This window comes from Lineus longissimus, chromosome 6 (genome assembly GCF_910592395.1).
Source record: "Lineus longissimus chromosome 6, tnLinLong1.2, whole genome shotgun sequence".
Taxonomy (NCBI): domain Eukaryota; kingdom Metazoa; phylum Nemertea; class Pilidiophora; order Heteronemertea; family Lineidae; genus Lineus; species Lineus longissimus.
In genome coordinates this window covers 1,389,733-1,404,643 of record NC_088313.1, presented here as the reverse complement: position 1 = coordinate 1,404,643, position 14,911 = coordinate 1,389,733, and positions in this window count along the sequence as shown.

Genomic DNA, 14,911 nt, shown 5'->3' with positions numbered 1-14,911 from the left:
TTTGAACGGGAAAAAATTCTGAGCCCTCGCGATACCAAAGGCTATCCACACGTTTGTCATCATAGCAGTCTAATTGGTGATATGAGAGAGACGTTCGCTCATACTATTTGACGTGTTTCGGATCAGTTTGCATACAGTAACCGTTTTATGATACATTTGGATTGCTAGGCATGATATGTGCGGATATTTCTTCTATAGGGGCCGGTCACACTCAGTCCAAAACGTCATCTCAACCTTAAACCATATCAGTTACACTTACATAACGGGCGATGTAAGTTACTTGTATTCACAGCAGGGCTTTGCTTGACTGTTGGAGGATGTCAGCATCCAAACAGTTATGCCAGTGATGACCTCACCAGCCAAAAGGAGCTGAATCTAATACCGTATCGAAGTCCATGAGAAGAATCACAACAATGCACTATCTTGTAGAAATAGCGCTGGTGATCCTTCAGGGATGCTCCACGTACCTTAATTTTAGAGAAAGATCAAACAAAACATCATTTGAACTAAACGAGACCACGTCAATCTGCACCGAGATATGACATACCCTGGTCCGCAGCTGCAGCTATCTCCCCAGCCTCATTACGCAGCCGTACAGTCTTTGACACTTTACCCTTTTGTGCAAAAAATCCCCTTCGGATCTGGTTTCGGCATCGGATGATCTGCAGGGAATCGAGTTCCTTGGGAGTCAGCCGGCTAATCTGATCACTCGTCTCAAGTGAACCAAAGCACGGCTCACTCGTAAAGTGTGCACAATTCAAAATCACTCAAACTCAATAAATATTGCATGCGGGCACTGTGTCGCTAAGTGGGGGTCTCAAATGATGTGCAGGAGATTTGTCCTCTAAGTCGATGTAAATAGTAAATCTCGGTAATCTTCTGCGACATGTTAGAACACAGCATGATTTTCCCTTCTGCTCGCCCAGAAGAGCGAACTTCACTGCCGAATCTAGATCAGCAGCACAGACCACTTGGTCAAACGAAGCAAGGCACGTCCGAGTTCCTACTTGAAAATTCAGTGTGTGTACCTCACATGTTTAGATATGGATGTCTGCCGGTGACACCCTACTGCCTCTAGTGTCCAAAAATGTGTTGGATCAAATACGTGAGGCACTTACTGAAATTAACAATAGCATCGCACAGAGTATAACTGAATTTTAAAAAAAAATCCTCGCCGACGAGATCGAATGCAAAGACGCAAATTATTTGTCAAAATGCACTAGGAGGGTTAGGGACACCAATGGGTTCTCCAGTTGGATGAACATGGAATAGACGTATAGCTTGCCTCACATTAATTGCTTTACCTCAACGGTAGTATCACCAACCATGCCAATGAATGAGAATATCAGACAACTTCCATAAAAAGGTAGCCCCCTCAGCTTTGATTGCCGGTGTTCTAGACTAACCACTTCCCCGACCCCAAACATGCCTTTACGACCGTCGGATCCACTCCAACCTCATCAATTTGTCTCACATGGTCTCCATCACGCTGATTGAGTAATGGTAGTTTGAACCTTCCCTTGCTCTCAGAATCAACTTTAGAATAAAGCAGTGCCTACTTAGTCCATTAAGGGGTCCTTCGGGACGATTTTATACGCTAACAGAGAGATGGAAATTGGCCATTGCCTACTTATAATGCTCTAATTACCAGCGGAGAACGCAGAACCACTGTCACATTCCGCGTTAAGGGAATACTCCCAGTAATCGCGACCGGGGCAAATTGTGTCTTAATGATGGAACAATACAATTGTGTTTTTAACTAAACACACGATCTTGTGAGAAGATGCAATGAAAAATCATAAAATATAGATTAAACTATTGCCGTGCTGTTCCAAGTGGTGGGAACCCAATACGACCGGATCGCTACATGAATAATTGAGGGATGACTTTATTGACCAAACGTTTACTAAGGGATGCTGGTGGTATATGGCATGCTGTTAACGGTAGGAAGCTAATTCTTATACTGGTACACTGTATAAGTTCGGTAACGTACAACGAACTCCACATTTTGGGATATCAATGAATCGACAGTTAGAGTCATGAGGTCGTGGGTCGTCTCTCGAAATACTTATTCAATTTTTCTGTTCGCAATTGAGGTTATTCGCAAAAGGAACCGCCTGCAAAAACGTGGCGGTTAAAAGTTTGGGTCAAGTCGGTCTTTCAATAGTGTGTTTGAAGATGGTGACAATATTTTATCCTGAGTGGCAGTTGGTGCGGCTTGGACTCTTGATAAGGAGGGCGATGACCAAAAGCACAACCCTCTTTTAACTCGCATTCTCCGAAGAACGTCGATAGTAGGTTTTATAATATTTCTCGATTTAGTGCATCATTGTTATCCTTAAACGTCAGGACGAAAGAAATGTAGTTGCCGATTCTCAAAACTTTGAAATAATTATTTTAGTAAACCGTCGTGAGGTGCATCTTTAAACAGCCAAAAGTTCTGTTCAGCTAAAACCCGAGGCCACCAACCCCGTGCCAGTACACATTTTACATCAATCTTAAATTTAAAATAGATTGAAGTCATAGTCGGGTGTCTTTGTTTCAAAACTCGCTAAATCTGACATTTTAAAAATGTTATGCCATTTGAATGAGGTGCAGTTTCATGATATGTGAATAATTAATAGCGCGGCGCGTTTTAATATTCCTGCTGGCAATGAGCGAGGCGAGGCGTGACGCCTTGGGGCTCTGGTATCACCAGAGCATTTTTACACACAATATAAAGCTCGTAAAACAGAGGAGTAGAGATCGCAAGCCCAATCTACTCAATTAAATTGCCTTTCCGTTCCATAGGGACGAAATGAAAAGAAGGCCGAACGAAAAAATATCGTTTCGCATTCGCGGCGCAAATACTTCAAAATGCGATCCACGATTGGACTCGTAAACGGGGTCAATCTGTTTTTGTATTTGGCATTGACGTGTAACATCTAAATATTTTTTCAATGGAAGGTTTATCAATGATTCTTACACATAAGTCACTCGTCAGCACATCTTTGCCTCGTCGACTCACAGGTTGGTTGTAACGTACAGAAGAAATGAAACCCGGGTTGACTTTTTGCATAGAGAATGATAAAGAAATATGCGATACATATTATTTTGATGTCAACGAAAGTGAGCTTAATCACTGCATACAATTTCATTTGGATTCTTGATGTGAAGCTCTAGATAAGCTTTGGTTCCTAAGGAAAGGGATGGCAGCACTGTGGCGATCTCGGTCAGGTTTGCCGACAAACTGCCCGAGTCCAACAGCCCAGAGTGTCCTTGCCTTCCCCGTGACTGGAACACCTAAGCCGCATACCCTTCAAATCACTTCAGTCTCTTTTTTGCCTGGCCTGATTCATGTACCATAATTGCAGCAATGTTGTGCCACCTAAAAACACCCAGCGCACTTTCCGCGCGACAAGGGCTCGATTTGTCAGCCGGAGGTTAATGTGCTTGACTTTTATGGAAATAGCTGAATAATAATCGGACTCTGAGGGGCCAGGTTCCCGCGGTATGATGGATCTGTAGATTCTGAGAGTGGTCCAGTTCAAGCTAAGTTTGAAGAAGATTGATATTGAAAACAATCTCATTATGAACGCAGCTGTGGAGTTTTTGGGTCGCTCGATCGCCCACAATTGTACCAAAATCGAACTCGATCTTCTTTTTCTCAGGGCTATTCCTCACACGAAGACCATGAGGTGTCCCTCCACACCATCCAGCGCGCCTCGGGACAAATAAAGAAAAAATTGGTCGGGGAAACAACGGAGTGTTACTTTTGTCGAGATTCGGGCTCGCTCCATCTCTGACCCCACTACGGGTAGGGCCTTTTATCGAACGCCTCGTATAACAGATCAAAACGACCTTTCCTTCGTAGACTCAGCTACGGACCTGTACCACGTTAGGACCGTGGATCAACCCATTACTCCTCTTTCATTCTGTAACACTCTGATATGTGAAAAATAAAATGTTACACCTGACAGTTTTCGCAGGTCAAATGGAACAATAGCGACATCACACTCGAACACTACTAGTTGTGCACAAAGTTTGGCTCTGGTGCGGGTGAAACCGCATTTGTATTGTGCCCCATGTCTATCCAGATTGCCGCCCCCGAGGTGTATGATTTATCGCTCCCTAGGTCCCTGACATTACGACCGTTATGAAAATTTTATTGCGTATATTTTTCTTCTGACACGTCATTAGCGGGTTTTAGATTCATATAAAATGGTGGGGTATAGAAATGAGACGCGGGGGAGAGCAGACCAGAGGCAAAAGCCATCTTGGAGATCGACTTGGTGTTTTTCCGCACCTCATATTGTATGATGATGATTGTCCGCACGGGCTGAGTAGAATAGATATTGGCTTCGAAAATGATTGTACGTGAAGGCAGAAAGTAAAGCACAGTATTGGCCGTCCGTTACCAGTACTAGCATTCCGGGCCTACACTCTATAGGAGAAGGGTCCGTTAGTTGTTATGCTGGGTATGTCAAAACCACTCGTACACGTTTTTGTATCGGCTATACTCCGGTGGCATTAAAAGGTGCACTTGTCCACCCAACACCAGAAAAGGGATGTGACCATTGGCCCGGGTACTCTTCTGCGATGTTTAACAGAGCATGATTCTGGCGCGCTCGTCCACACTGGTGACGATGCAATTTGTTTGCGATAGAAGACCAAACTGAAAGCGTCGGAGGCTGCTAGCTCCTATCACTCGCCGTCCCACACCCATCGAAGACCAAAAATGATATTCTGAACTGTTTCGTCTCCCTGACCTTAACTTAAACTGAGCATCGCTATATCGAGGTTTATCAGTAAAGGATTGGCAAGAAGAAAAATCAACTGAGGCGAACAATTGACAGAATCGTTGACTTTCCAACCGATCGTGTCAGCCGTATCGATGACGAGACACGGGCTGGAAGTCCCCGCTACGATCGTTAACTGAACAGCTCGATTGCATGGCGCGGGGCAATGGCTTTGAGACCCAATCCGAGTTGCGATCTCACCTATTGGGCTCAGATTGTGCCCGCTCTCTCCCTATTGATGGAATCACGCTGCGAATTGTCAAAAGGTTGCAGTGCACAATTGATTAGTTTTACACCAAGTCGTTCCCAGTCTATGAATAGTTTGATATCGTGTTTCTTCGCCTTATAATAACTGTTGTACAAACCCCAACGATCTATGACGAATAAAGGCACAATATGAGGTTTCTGGGATAGATTTGTACCCAGTTTTATACAATAAATCGCAGACCTGGACGTGTGATGGAACAATATAATAACCAATCATTGTTTAGATTTTACAGAATAGCCCCCATTGATATTTCCTTTAGTTTTTTTATCGTACCTGGAGAGACGGAAGATTTTCTTAGGCGTTCCCGTTGCTGTTTTGCACACGGTACATGCAGCACGCACGCTCAAATGTCACGCCATTTATTCTTCTATCTACAGAAGCTGTTTCATTCTTTGTTTTTTGATCAATCTTTCTTTGAACGATTCTTTCATGACTATTGCCCCAGCAAGACATTTCCGAAACGAAATAAATCGAGGATTTGATATTCAATTAAGACGTCGATTGTTATAGCGTGTGGTTGAAAACGTAACGTTTTGTCATCGAAAAATTATATGCTGACATCAATGTCGTACTTCTGTCGACGTTCCAACCAGTCTTACTCACAAACACGACTCAGATTACATACTTTCATCGGTTGGGAGGGCTGCGTAAAATATCACAGATATTTGGCGTCAAGCGATCTTCAAACCGCGTATGTGTGTATGGACCTTTCACCAGAAAGTCGCCTCTATTGCCCGAGCGCGACATGAAATCGTGTTTCAGCTATATGGACTCTCTGTTGCGGAGAATGATCTGAAGTATCCACTCGCCCAGTACTCTCAAGTAAACATGTGCGAATGAACAAACAAGATGGTTGACAAAAACACATCTCGAAAAGAAACCGCTTGATTTGAATGAGATACACGTACGGACAGTGTAAGGCCTGACCGAACATAGGTGTCGAGGCAACTTTTATTCGAGTGTCATCATGATTCGTGAAAGATTACCAAAAAAACAGTCAGTGTCGCAGTTCATTTTTATAAAGTCGGCCTGCTTACTTCGTGACAACAGCTGACCATTTACTGATCGGTTCTTGATCTTCCCTGCTGTTAAAGCTTGCCATGGGGAAAAGAACTTGGGGGGGGGGGGGGGGGTGGGACGCATCCTACACCGGGAACCGACCCTGGTTTCCCAAGGCAAACCTTTTTATCAAAACGAGAAGCTATATGTCGTTTGGCGCTTGTCATACTTCACTCCTCGAAATCCATGACAACGGACTGCCATAGACTCTCTATGTCATCGGACCGTCACCTCAATTATAGAAGACGCCGAAAACCTTTCATGTAAGCGAATCCAAATATCTCAAGAAACAATATTTATAACTTTCGCCGGGACTTTCAGCCACATTAAGTCCAGTTTCAGCGCTTCCTACACAATAGGAAACGTGAATAATAAAACTACTCAACAGTAATCCCTTATTCTAGGTAGTATCATTTTAGAAAAAGATAACACTCTCTCGCTGCCTTTTATAGCACAAAACATACTTTTCTTCAAGCAGAGATCAAAAGGCCCAAGTAATGGACGAACCTATTTGACCATTTTTCCCATTCTTTGCATTCATGGTATTATTCAATTGGCATGCTGATATGAATGCTCGTTTTTTGCAGAAAAAAAATGTCAAACTTCTTTCCGCAATTGGAATATGGTCGCGGAATACATATTCGTCTTCCAGGAGACAATAGGCACAAGAGAACGCCAAGAAGTTGATGTAATTTGGTGGCGGTTTAGGTTGGAGTGGCGGAAGGCGTAGTGCTACTGTAACACCTCCAACGCCTACATGTCCAGGGTCCGAAATAACAGCCAATTAATCTAGAGGGAATTAAAAACATGTTGTTGACATTCAGATTAGGCTACTTGGCCATCTTGCCCAAATATGCTTGTGGGATGTTATTTTTTAAGATTTCTAAAGAAGATGAAGTTAATAATATCCTCAGACCGAGAAAGCGACATGATCTGGCCTGTCTCTTAGATGACAAAGATTTAGATATTTTGGTTGACGGAGCAAAGAGTAAAGATTGTTTATTGGGAATACAGGTCGTTTGGGTGATGGAGTAAAAAGTAAGTTTGTTCGTTATAGAGTCATAATAAAAGAGCCATCCAGATTTTTCTTTTGAGAAACTCATTTCTCCAAACTCCTATCACATAACTACTACATATCTTCAAGACTTTCATCGCCTGCATAAATAAATATGAATCAAAGACAACATGCTATAGAATTACGTCCATTGGTGATATCGTCATGTAACTCGCATTTGTCTCTAATACCGACCCATTTACCAGCAAGAACTATGATACCATCCTGCACAACAATACCAAATGATATAAAGTCACGATTACAAAGCAAAAATACACTTGGTACATCAATTGGAATTCAGCTTCAGTAAGCAAAGTCCTATTCATGTAAAAATATCATGACAATTCACTTAAAAGATTACATCGTTCTCGGCTTTGTGTTTAGTTTTCATGAGGTAACTTTGCCATTTTTTCTAATGTCATAGGCTACCATGTGAAAATTAATTACTTAGCATCTTCTCCATCAAAACATGTCTCTATCGCGTCGACCCCTGAGATAATGATGCGGAAAAACCACCTCATCCTTTAATACTTTGTCGCTAGCTTGACCAAACATAATGATAATGCATTTAGTATGATTCCACGTTAATCCGAGGCTAAGACATTATCTGATTGTGGTTCGGGAGAAGCTGGGGCCGGCTAATCAAGATTCTGTTCGCGACGCCGACACCTTGCCTCCTTCTTTTGCTCTATACGCGCTCTATTACCTCGATGCTATCATATAAATTAAATATCAGCCCAGAATCGGGTGATCAAAGCGACCCAACAGTCGCCAGCTCTAGCCTAACTACTTTTCGCCTCCCGTAAGCGTTGCCAATCATATTAAAAGGCGCAGCCATCGTTCGGGGCTTTTAATCGGCCAATCTGGGAGAAAGGCGAACGATTTCAAAGCCACGTTGTCTTGGCCGCTCGCCGTCTTGAATACCTTAGTCCAGGTCTGCGACTCCCAGTTTCCACAAAGTGATGCTTTCTGTAGAATAAAGACTACAAAGTCATCCCTATATGTATATTGCACTGATCCCCGCGGTGCATTTGACTGTGAAAGCTTTCCTTCGTCGCAATGATGTTACGGCGTGGCCTCCACACAATAGAAGAAAGTCAAGCTTCTAACAAGTAAGATTAGTATTTCTTTTGAAGGTGGATGCTTTTTGCGCTGTGTTATGAAATTACCTTCGGACAAAGCCACGGACAATCCAGTTCTCTCTCTGAGCCGCCGATTGTCATTTCTTCATTCGGAAATGCAGTTATCTTTTTAAAACTCTTCGTAAGCTGCGTATATGTTTTCGTGAAAACTGAGATTAGGCTGATGTGTTTGTCGGCGCGGCCTCTGATCCCTGTCAACAGGTTCTTTTGGAGTCTTTCGGGCAACTTTACTATCCTCTTTCAAGGCACAAAGCGCCCATTGAAGACTTCCTACCCCGTAAACAAGACTTTTTTAACATCCAAAGATGTGAACATCAGCTAAAACGCCGCATAAATCCCTCACACAACCAATTGTAATTTTTTTACCAACAACCAAGAAATGAAAACCCTGTAAAAAACGAAGTTTAAATCCTTCATATCGCCAATTGAAACCATTTTATCGTCGATACATCGAGGATAAACTGGTCCATATCGTAAAAACTAATCACTTTGAGTGTTTTGCAAAAAGGTGAATGATATTTCAAGTTGCAATTCATTTAAAGTGGATTCGTACGATTTTATGATTTGAGTGGTGTCGACTGCTTTGAGCTTTACGAAACTGCTTCTCACTACTTTGACTGGGGATTATAAGCCCTTCGAATGTATTCAATTGTTGAGCAAGCGTTAAAATCGAAGATGATGTACATGTCATATTTGATGTTCTTTTTTTAGAACGCCCGGTTAGAATGTAACATTTGACGTTGAATGATCTGCGTACAGCGTACTCTAAACCCATTACGGTAAGTATTTTCATTGCAATGGTTGATATATGTCTTTTAATGCATACGTTTCATTGAGAGTGGTGGTGTTTGTGAGTGGGTGGATGCATGGATTGGGAAGCTGGAGGAGGGGGGGCCGGGGGAGATTGAGGGTATAGGTGATTTTCCGGCACATCCTATGCATGATCTTATTGGCAGCAAACATGATACTCATTTCATATCAAGATCAATTTTAGAAGAGTACAAACTATCATCAAAAAGGAACTTGCTGGTCAGTAATAATCTTAACAAAATCTTAACAGCATTATCCCCTTTTCTTGAATACCTTGTATTTAAAATCAATGACGCGCCCTCAGTAACGAAGGGGGTCACATATGGGTGCGATGGAACCCTTAGGTAACTCATTATACGCTTAAGAAAATAAAGACATCAAATTTATATGATGACATTTTTCTCAGAGCGTTATAAAACAGCTTGCAAACTTTCCATAATCGCGCTCTTTCTTTAAACGAAAGCGGTGATTTCTTCGACAAGCCTTGACCTCCATCTCTTTAATCGAAGTAATAAAAAGAAAAACAATATGACAAAGAAACAATTGTCTAAAAATCGAAATCAAACTCCGCTTATTCTTATTTCAAAAGCCTTAAACGGTAAGCGTGTTCTTAAGAAGGGAAACGTGCTATAGAATAGCGAAAGTAGGAACCCGGGGCAAATTCACGTGTTTGCGCTCGGGGTATCGAGTGACGGAGGTCTTCAGCGATTTCGGCCGCCGTTCTCCACTTGTCTCCCCGCGGCATTTCGGGACCCCGACCTCGCTACGTTAGGAGAAATTGAAAAACTACCCAAGTAAAATCCGTTTCACAGCTTTCAAACTGAAAAACGCCCCGATTTCAAAAATTAGCCGCGAATGGAGAAAACTCGCATGCTGCGTTTTGGATTTTCAAGTTTTGTTCGGCATCTCGAATGTCTCGTACCCGCAGGATTCAATTGTTGGCTTACAGCGCAGGCATCCCGTCCCTAATTAAGAAACAGAGCGCTGTATTAGGTTACCTTCTCACCAGACTCCCCGAATTGATTTTTCTAACTGCTTATAATTAGTGTCAGTATTCATTAACCGAGAACCGTTAATTAACCGATAGATTAACAAAAGGAAAATAATTAGTCTTGATCGACTACGGCGAATCGAAGGCAAAACACCGTGACTTTAACATCCAATTATGCAATAATCAAGAGCGTTCTAATTAAACCTTTTTCTATTAATTTCGCTAATTTATTAGGTGGAAATCGGATGATATTTGCCAGTAGATTGCGGCTGAATCGATGCGGCTTCTGTTTGTGATGCTCGTATCGATTTAGAACTGGAGATATAATCGATACCAGTCTGTACACAAGAGTTATTCATAGGGATGGTTATGGATTGCGATGTCGTAAATACGCCAAAGAGTCAGAGAAATTAGCAAATTCTATACCGGGAATATTTTTGTACTCCAGATCCAGTGCCTTTCCATTTCGTATACAACTAAGTCCGTTAAGACATAGTCGTGGGTCTCTCTACTTACTTAGAACTAATGATCGAAGATCATTAATGGCAATTAACGGTTTCCACTGCGAACTACTCTGTGTTTACGCGACTTAGCCGCCTAATAAAAATAAATTTCGATTTCAGTCAAAGTGTTGCCGCGAAATTAAAGAGTTAAAATCTAAATATCCTTTTATTTCTGTGTAATTGACGGTTCGCAGTAATAGTTTTGTTTCAAGTTGCGTTTAATGAAATCCTAAGCGACAATGAAGAGAGGTCTTATATTTCAAAGGCAGCTAAACTTATTCAATTTCATCGCAATAAAGCTGGCGGCTCTTGTTTCGCTGCAATGAATTGACAAACAAGAGTAATGAAAGGAGTTGCATTTCAGGGTAATGTTCTTGATGATTAATGCGGTGAAAAGTGGCTCCGGATGTCATCATCTTGATATATACCCCTTCTGCCCTGTTTTCACAGCCTTTTCAATCCTCCATCTCCATACGTGTACAGGGTGTATTCAAAATAAACTGACCTGGATTAGGATAAGCTGTATCACATACGAGTACAGGGTGTTTTCAAAAGAGCATGCACTATACCACATACGTCTACGGGGTGTCTTCAAAATCGTCTTAGATTAGGATGACCTCTTCCACCTTGACAGTCCTGTCAGTGGCTGACGTAGATACACTATGCATAGCCTATCAACATCATCATTCAACCAGTTTGCAGAGAGATATTGTTGATCTGAGTACACCATCCTCTGAATGCAGCGGCCTCACAAACACTTCTTTCGTTGAGGCAAAGACTTAACAAAATCACTTGAATATGCCTACATGTTGTTACCCGTGGAATACTGATTAAGTTAATCATCATAATAATCTAGTTTAGATGGATGATTTTTAAGCAATAGCAACTCTACTATGCATCAAAGTTGCAGCATCAAGGAAAGCGGCTCTAGATCATGTGATCCATGTGATTCGTCAGCAAACTTTGGTTCGAGTTCGCAAACAATAACAAAACACACCGCTCCGCCATCGCCAACACAACCTTGGCGATCGTCGTCCGCCAGATCGGGGTCTTACTCGGCGGTCTTGCGACCACAGGCGGATTACCTAAAATTACCTTATCGCCGCCCCGTTGACCAGCTACAAATAGGAAAACCAAAGAAAGGGCAACAATTAGGAAAATTATTGTAGTTCAACAGGATTGTCCGTAGCGGTATTAGACAAACGTTTAGACTTTCCAGCCAAGTGGTGTAACATTGACAAAAGGTTACTAGCTAAAGCGATGGATTAAATTTCGGCCAATATGATCTCAGATTTGCGAATGCGCCTTTCTCGGGGCAGTGCTCCCCTGGATGGCGCCGACCTCACCCCGACTTTGGCCATCAGAACTGGGCTCGGTGATCGTTGTGACAATTTAGTTGCTCCGCCGCGCCGGTGTCCAGACGGCTGACCAGTTAGGACCTCTCCCTTACGCGGTGGTCTCCGCAGTTGATGCAGAATCGGGCAGGGAATCTGATGAGATAGCTATCTCACTGAGTCCCTTGAGCAACGTGCGGCATACTGCAAATGTTTGCAATAGCTAGGATGACGATTGATCTTGTTTCCAATGAAGTCTTTCTCCAATTCAATTTAAGGATTGAGCGATTTGAATTCAAATCTCGATGGTTGTACACCCAACACAGTCAGATCATTGAACTGCATAGGGCGCTTAATACACATAGTCCATCTCGTACCCCAATTTTTTTGTTACCTTGTTTTTGTCTTCCCACCGGCAATGAACCCAAATTATTAAAATTCATATGTGTTTTTATAAAATGTAAACGAATTCCACATCTGTCGCAATGATACTAAATCAATGACCGACTTATTCACTCACAAACTCTATCACGCTTTCAAGGTCATCTGATCATCTGAGAAGTAACGCTATACTCACCTTGAAGTCATTATGGCCAAATTAGTAATCTGGTATTATAATAAGTTTATGGCAACGATTATCTACTTAACTATTTTCAAAATTTTTCAATTATTGCCAGATGATATATGATTCGAGAATGGATTAAATTCTAAATTTATCCTTTAATAAAACTTACTCTACGGTCATGTTTAACAAAAGTACAGTTCGTTTGCCCTGCAGCAGTAGCAGTAGTAATGCCAGTAGCTTCAGCAAGTGCGTACATCATCATCTGAAGGAGAAATTAATAGGTCGACGACACATTGATAGGCTTATAAAATCTCACACGTATTGTATAAAAATGAACTTTTTTGACACAGACAGAGTTTCCCACTCTTCCTGTCTCCGGCATACGCACTCAAAAGGTTAATCACCTACGCCTCTATAATGTAACACCAGGAAAAGTATCTTAACAGGGTACCGGAGTTTGGGCGTGTACGAAATCACATAATATTTGTTATTTGAACAATTCTGGAACATTCTTATAAACGGCATTACCAGCTGCTTCAAAGTAAGAACAACTGTTTGACAACAGGTGAAATTAAAATGTAATAGTAACTTAATGACTGGTGTTCCCCGCAAGGGATGTCCAGTAGTCGTTGTGTTATCTTTCAATGTGTTTAATGTATACAATAAACAAGTGTTACATATTTTAGACTGGGTATTGAGTGTCAGATGATGGTTTATCATATTTAAGGGTGGATCAATAGATACAGTCCGCTTCAAATATATCTCATTGGAAACATAACGAAATCATTCATATTGGAAGAATTGGTGATTTAGTCCAAGGCACTTTTACATTGCCCATATGAGGTCGGTCCAAAAGCGCTTTCGAACAGATGTCACAGTATACCAAAAACAAGCTTTTTAGCTCTGGGGTACTTTAACCCGCTAAATATTCGCGGGCGCAAATTATTATATGCGCGTTTTTCTACAATGTCATCGATGAGCACAAACAGAAATTACGATTATTTTTTTCTGATTAAATAAACGGAAAAAACCGTATTCTCCCAGAACAAATCAGGAAAATAATTTGTTCAAGCTTTTCGATCGAAAAAAATAAATAGCCGCGGAAATTTGTAGACTATAAGGTGATTCGTTAGTATCTATGTTAGTGAATGATGATTTATTATTGTACAGAAACAAAATAATTTTACAGAACGAATTGTTGCTCAACCACAAATTGAATGTTTTCCGATATTATTCAAAACCTAGTTTCACTGGCAGACATACTAATATGTACAGTCATCCAGTGTAAATTACAAAGCAAGACAGTTAATTAGTGTAAATGGAAGTTAATTGGCAACTTTCACAACCGAGACAGCAGAGGTCCCACAGCCCGCATCAGGCCCGAGCAAGTTATTACACTCAACCACATATTTAACGAGGCATATCTATTAAAACGATTTGACAAAAATATTAAGATGTGGGCTGTATATGGGTTCTAGTAACCGTGAACAAAAACAATAAAGGCTAATTGGCTTATTTAACAGAGATAGACAATGTTTAATCAGCCATTTCCTTTAACAAACATGAAATTCTCAGGCCATACGTGGGTCATCCACCATTTCACAACTCCGTTTTGATGCCATCACCACGCATGCTAGGGGTCCTTAGTCAATTACCTGAAACGAGGGGGCTACTCAATGTGTTTACCCAGAGGAAAGGCCACACTGAATACTCTGATTTCTTTATTAATCGACTGTAAATAGTACTGATAGCATTAACAAACTTGTGATTAATAACACCGCACCGTCATCATCTGTGATATCCATTGGCGCCAACTGGCATGACTGGGCTCGGCCTCCTCACTTTTCCCACTCGTGTATACACATGTATCAATGCATGTGGCTGCACGCCGTTACACTAAAAACAAATAATATACTTATGTTAAAATTCGGATGTTGAATAGACATCTAATTTTGAAAATTTCGTACACAATTTCAAGCAAGTACAAGGGTATATGAATCTATATCGTTGGTCTCGTGATGCTTATTTCATTATCATAAACAGAGTGACAAAGACAAGTAGATTTGTTGATTCCGCCGTACGTATACATTGCATGTACATAAACATGTACATCTATCGAAATCAATATCAAATGTGACATTGGTAAATATAAAGCTCTCCGTATCTATGTATCATTTTCACAAATCCATCCCCAATTGTCCACATAATCCCAAAATAATTGTCAACCATTATGATGTAAGTTAGACTAAGTGCCATGAAACAGGACCCCGATACAAAATTATGACTATGATTTTTCCTGACCGCGTGCGTTATAGAAATTAACTCTATAAAATAAAAGACCCAAGACAAAACCGACTCGAAATCACCACCTGAGCCTGATGATCTGAAAACCGGGCTAGCCTTGGGC